General features: G+C 37.5%; 2 pseudogenes; both read left to right on the top strand.

Moving 5' to 3' along the window:
• The first annotated feature begins 465 nt into the window (after positions 1–465).
• Positions 466–565, top strand: LOC138812967 (U6 spliceosomal RNA; annotated as a pseudogene).
• Positions 566–5,376: 4,811 nt separating this feature from the next.
• Positions 5,377–6,007, top strand: LOC138812964 (protein lin-28 homolog A pseudogene; annotated as a pseudogene).
• The last annotated feature ends 982 nt before the right edge of the window (positions 6,008–6,989 follow it).

A 6,989-nucleotide genomic window follows, 5' to 3' on the forward strand; every position in this document is an offset into this window, starting at 1 on the left:
TAAAGGGTCAGCTAGACATTTGTGCCAGCAAGACCTCATTTGGGAAATTTTAAGTTGCACAAGTTTAGAAGTACCTCTTAAGCAAGGCTTACTTTGAATCCATTAGCTCCACAAAGCTAACTCAGTTGTGATAAATAAATACTTGAAAAGCAATCACCTTTGGACTTAGCTGTAAAGGCTTCAAAGTATGATCAAATTTAAAATGAAGAAGACAAAATAGTCATTGACAAAAAATTTCAAATAAAATAAAATTAAATTAAATTAAAAATAAAATTAAATATAAAATTGCAAATGTGAGCAATCTACCAAACAATGGGTTTTTTCCCATTATACAAAGAATTTTAGAGAAATAAGATCAATAGCATATTTAGGAACAATAAGGGTTCCTTGTTATAAATATTCAACCATGGATATATGCCTGTAGGAAGATTCCATCATTAAGTACTTAAATTTAGAGGATACTACATGTTTCAGCAGCAGGTCTACCCAAATTACAACAATACAGAGATTAACATGGCACTGGCAGAAGGATGATATGAAAATTTGTGAAGTATCCCATATTTTTCATTCTTCAAATGCAAGAAATGAAAAACAGTTATTAAAAAGTTGATTACAAAAACACAAGTGTAACAAGACCTGTAATTCATAGAATTAAAGGTTAGTTTGACATCAGTATATTAAATCTTCACCTGAGAAAGGCCTTTACATATCATAACCTTTACAAAACTTGAAATTAGTTAACATTGTCATTTTATCCCACAGAAATAAAAAAATACAAGGACCTAGGAAAAAAGGAATCTTAAATTTTTCTATATGGAATGCAATCTGAAAGGACACATTAATGAACATATACATTATATAACAATGTAGAATTCAAATTATTATATGTAGGAGCGAATTAAATAGATTATGGACATTATACAAACATAGATATACTTTTTTCAGAAAAATGCCATGAACATCTATAGTGTCTATACTATTCTTTTCAAAAGATGTTAAAATTATTTCTGATCCAAAAAAATCACAAACTCTCTTGAAATTATTATAGATGTATACAAACAACTCTTGAATACATTTTGACATCAAAGTCAGACAATTCACTTGGAAGAATACCATGGAATCCATGAATTTTTAAAGTAAGATATTGCTGTTGCTTTGTATTGTGAAAAAAATTGTAGGGACACAAAGGATGGACTGGCATTTTTGAAATTTAAGACACTTAACCATACCATTACAACTTAGGAGAACAATATGTACAGTCTTCCACAACTTCAAAGAGGTAGTAATACTTACTTATCCTTTTGGAAATATCAAATGCAGTTTCTTCCAAGTTGTTCTTCAGACCTGGTTTCATATAATGGTTCCACAGAAGGAGATACAGCATATTGTTGTTATTTCTATTCCCAGCAGCGAGATGCAAGGGGGTCAAGAGACCTTTAGTTTGGGGACTGGTATCTGCATCATGATGAATTAAGAAAGAAGCCACTCTGGTATTATTCCACATATAAGCACTGTGCAGGTGTGTCTAGCCATTCAGAATTATTGCATGAATATCTGCCTTAAGCTACCAACTCATGGACAATGTCTAAGTGTCCACTCTAGGCTTCCCGATGAAGAGGGTTATACTCATCCTCATCCCTAGTATTCATCTGGGTGGCCTTTTTGGAAAGTAGTCTCCACACCATAGTAAGCTGAATAATTTCAGGATCCAAAAGAGGAAATTTTCTTGGGTCCTACTCCATTTTTTTCTTGCAATTGATACTATTCCTCACTTTTTCATGTTAATTCCTGTCTTCATCAGAATTGCCTAACCGGAGACTTTGAGTGCCAGGGGGAATGAGATGTCCATGTTTTTCCCCAATAGTTCACATTGGTTGAACTGGTCAGAAAAATCTGGTGAATTTTCTGCATATATTTATTCACCATGATTTTTTATTTTATCTTTTTCCATTTTTACTACTCGAAATTATTCTAACTGGAGAGTAGGGAATTTAGAGAGAGCAGAGGAAAGATTTTCCTCAATATTCAAAGGTACAGACTGAAAATGAGGACCAGTGGTGTCTTCATGTGCAACTTATTCTAGGAATGAGAAAATAGGAAACAATGCCTTCTATGTAAATGATTTGGGAAATACAATGTTCTAGTGTGAGAGAACTCACTATTCAACATATGGGCTTAAAGAGATTTCTAATAGCTTTCTAATGTTAGTATTTAACATTCGAAAAAATGTATAATGCAATAGTAAAATAGAAGTCCTTTGTATGACTACCTAAATTATTGTTTTTTTAAAGATATTTGTTGTCATCTAAAAATACGCCTATCTATTGTCTTCAGGTGATTTTGATGATTGAAGATGCTTAATGAGAAGTCAAAATGTATTAGTAGTCCTTTGCTATCAATTAAATTTCACTTTTTCTTCTTGGAGAATATAATGATCAAAGCAAGCAATCAGCAAGCAATCGTTCAGAATCATGCTTCCAGTGCAAGTGAATCACCAGTAAGTAATCCTCGATACCATTATCCACAAAGATTTGTTACAGATACAATCACCCTGCCCTCTCTAGCTGCTTTCCTAGCCTGGACCTATTCCTTCATTGTACAGGAAAAGTGTGATTCAATTGATTTCAGTCAGATCTGTTAGTAGAATTATCAAGTATTTAGATTCTTTTTATTTAAATTAGCTGTGGGGCATGAACTCTGGGCCAGGGCACTATCCTTGAGCTCTTCAAATCAAGGCAAGCGCTCTACCACTTGAGCCACAAAACCACTTCTGGATGGTTCTGTTTATGTGGTGCTGATGTGGGAAATGGTAGAGCTGAAAGTGAAATGATGCAACCAAAAATATAAAAACAAAATAAATTAGGATAATTATGGAGCAATCATATTGTCTATGAGAACCATGAAAGAGAGAGGAAAAGAGATCCAGATGTGCAATGACTTAGCTAGCCACAAAATCCATGCTTCTAATCAATTTACAGAACAAACATTTTTTTTATTTTTTTAAAAGAGATAGAAATAGAATATATGTATTTACTTAAAATTAGTAAATACATTTTTAGTAGCCTACATAAAGAGTCAGAGCTTTGACCAAATTACAGACAAGAATCTTAAACCTCGGGCTAGGATGGTGGCTCAGTGGTAGAGTACTTGCCTTGCAGCTTACTACAGTGCGGAGAATACTTTCCAAAAAGGCCACTCATATGAATAATAGGGATGAGGATGAGTAAACTCCTTTTCATTGGGAAGCCCAGAGTGGACACCTAGACATTGTCCATGAGTTGGTAGCTCAAGGCAGATATTCATGCAATAACTGTGAATGGCTGGACACCCATTCACAGTGCTTATATGTGGAATATATTGCAACAGCACACACACACACACACACACACACACACACACACACACATCATCATCATCATCATCAAATTTCTTCGTAAGTTTTTTTTGCGTATGGTCTTAAGAATAAATTTACATTATTAACTTGAATTTCTGACAGGACAATATCATCACTGTACATCTTGATTGTATGCTCTCAGTTTTAAATTACTATTTAAGTATGTGCATTAGATAAGTATAGAGAAAAGTAGGAGCCACTCCGGTGGCTCAGGTCTTTAATCCTAGCTAATCAAAAAGATGAAATCTGATGATTGTGCTTTGAAACCAGACCAAGAAAAAAAAGTCCATTAGATTCTGATTTGAAAGTAACCACAAAAACTTGAAATGGAGCTGTAGGATAAGCATTAAATTGCTAGCCTTGAGAAAACTAAAACAAAAAAAAATAACAAATTCTGGAACAGAGTCAGGCCCTGAGTTCAAGCTCTAGTATAAGCACCAAACTAATGAATTAATTAATTAATTAAAAATAAATTAAGTGGTCGCATGTGGAGAGGCAGGTAAAATGTAACAATCGTGGACACTGGATTATGTATTATTTTGTAATAAGGCAAGTTATCATTTTTCCTAATCACTAATATTTTATTTGAACTTTTTTGTACAGTAAATCCTGAATTTGGCATGCATGTATATGTGTTTATAAATGTGCGTACATGTGTGTGTATATGCGTGAGTGTGTGCATTTGCAATGTTGCTTGCCAATGTGGACAGAGTGAGGCTGAAAAGAGCTGTGTTGAAATATAGTTATTTATCAGTGTTCCATCCTGTTATTTCAGTGGAACCACCCTTCTGTACATTTTATTTGTCAAATAATAACATCATCATAAATAAAGCATTTACACCATTAAGTTAGATAAAAGAGATCACTTTCAGTTCTTAGTATATATTAGGCAATAAGATACACATATAATTAGGTAGTGAATTATTGATGTAAGATGACTGTCAGTACAAAATATGTATTTGACCTCTTAAATTGGATATACTTTTAAGATATACTCATGGAGTGATTTTGACCTACTCGACCAAACAAGTATTACTCGCTGGTTATTCCTGTGAAACTCAAGGTGGATAAACTCTTTCCAGATTTCTGTTGAAAATAACTTTCTTTGTAAGATCATATCTATTCACACTAAGATAATAAACCCTGTATTTTTTAGGTTTGAATATCCCATCATATTGACTGAAAATCAGTATTGTGGATACGTTTGTTAGATATACATTGCAAAAACAAACAAAAAGCATGTGTCACCTCCAGATTGTGGATGCATTTGAAGTTGTTTTGTACATACAAATGTTTCTTCATTAATTGTTCTTTTGTGGGAGTAACTATCACAACTTTAACAAATAAGGCTTTTTGAATATCTTTTCCAATATAAATAACATCCCAGAGCAAGTCTTGCAATTTCTGAAACCCCTTTGAATATTTCAATGTTATTTCAGTTCATTGACTATACAGCTAAAAGCATTTCTGAAATAAACATTGTTAATATCTGAAAATGTTAATGGATATATAGGCTTTTTATGCATCATTTTATGAAAAGCCAGTTTTTATGAAACTAAAAGATATAGAATAAAAGAATGGAAGTGAATTGGGTGAGCTAATTATTAGTATAACTTTGTTTTCTATTAGCACAGTCCTTTGAACGTACATGATTAAGTTAAATTATGTGCTTTTTGACACTATGCTTCAGTTATTTTTAGAATCTTTGTAGTTATAAGAGTGAATTTGTAGTATAAATAAATGTCTTTGAAAATGATTAGGATTAATCTTGTGTTTTGTGTCCTACTCCCCAAAAAAATGAGTTATTTTCAAGTGTTAATAGTTTATAATTGAATCTTCAGTATCATAAGAAATTTTGAAAAATGGATTGTGCAGGGAAGATGTAGCCGCCTCTTCTGCCAACCTGCCCTTTGCCTCCGCACTTCTCTGGGGCCAGCAGCAGCCCGACCAGGGGCCCGGGGCCGTGGGCTCAGACAATGGCCATGGGCTTGGTGTCCAACCAGCAGTTGGGAGGTGGCTGCGCCAAGGCAGCGGAGAAGGCACCCGAGGAGGCAGGCGCAGGAGGATGCCGCTCAGGTGGCTGAGGAGCCTCAGCTGTTGCACAGGGCTGGCATCTGTAAGTAGTTCAATGTGCGCAGAGGGTTCGGCTTCCTATCCATGACAGCCCGCATCAGGGTAGCGCTCGACCCCCTGTTGGACGTCTTTGTGCACCAGAATAAGCTGCACATGGAGGGCTTCCAGAGCCTGAAGGAGGGGGAGGCTGTGGAGTTTACCTTTAAGAAGTCTGCCAAAGGCCTAGAATCCATCCAAGTCACTGGGCCCAGTGGGGTTTTCTGTATTGGGAGTAAGAGGTGGCCAAAGGGGAAGAACATGCAGAAGAGCAGATCCAACGGAGACAGGTGCTACAACTGTGGTGGTCTAGACCATAATGCCAAGGAATACAAGCTGCCACCACAGCCCAAGAAGTGCCACTTCTGCCAAAGCATCAACCATATGGTGGCCTCCTGTCCACTGAAGGCTCAGCAGGTCCCCAGTTCCCAGGGAAAGCCTGCCTACTTTAGGGAAGAAGAAGAGATCCACAGCCCTGCCCTGCTCCCTGAGCCCCAAAATTGAGCCCCCAGAGTCGGGGGGGGGCAACTCTAGCTAGCAGGAAGTTTCAAGGAGCAGGCATCAATCGGCAAAGTGGAGAAAGTTGGAATATGGATTGGGTTGGCGAGTAGCTGGCTCTTCCATATGTCTCAGGCCAGGATGTCCCAGCATCATCCCATCTTCTCTTTTGATGAGGGGAAGGGGTGATGCATAGTAATCCCATCATGATCTATCCCAATTCAAGTGAGGGGCTTTGGGGGAACCACTTGTGAAACCTGCGTACTTTATATGATAATCTTCACCTGACCTACATGCTTCCCCTCCCTCCCCCCCAGCCTCCAGCTTCTAAAAGTGACCCAGATTGGCAAGTTGTTCCTTTAAAGAAGGATGTGTCCAATTTCTCTTGCCAGGGTGTGAAACAATTAAGCACCAGACCAGCAGATCCACGGGCTCAAATCCCCAAGGTGTAGTACCCCGGGTAGGAGGACCTGTCAGGAGCAAGGCAGGGTTGTTTTGTTTTGTTTTGTTTTTTGTCTCTCCACCACCTCCTCCACTCCACATCTTGTTTCCTCATCACCCTATCTTGAGCTGTAGTGCTGGGAGAGCTGGTCCAGGCATTGGGTTGTGATGACAGGCAACATGGGTGACTAGGGAATGGCTGCAAACCTGCTGCTCTGAGCTTCTCCCTGCTCCCACCCCCATTTCTGGGCCAATGTGATTGTAATTTATTTGTTCCCTTGGATCACTGCACCTTGGGTCCCCGCTTTCTCCAGGATGCCAAACCTGCAATATCTGTGTGAATGACGTATCTTGTGCATTTTAACTTTTTTTTTCTTATTATAAATATTCTGGTTTTGTATATTTATATATTTTAATCTTAAGGCCCTCATTCCTGCACTGTGTTCTCAGGTACATGAGCAATCTCAGAGATAAATGGCCAACAGCTCCAGGTCGGCATAGCAGGAAGAGTTTGTTGTTTTTATCACCATGGAGAGCAATCATTTGG

This window comes from Dipodomys merriami, unplaced genomic scaffold (assembly GCF_024711535.1).
Source record: "Dipodomys merriami isolate MVZ:Mamm:240054 unplaced genomic scaffold, mDipMer1.0.p SCAF_572, whole genome shotgun sequence".
NCBI classification, from domain to species: Eukaryota; Metazoa; Chordata; class Mammalia; order Rodentia; family Heteromyidae; genus Dipodomys; species Dipodomys merriami.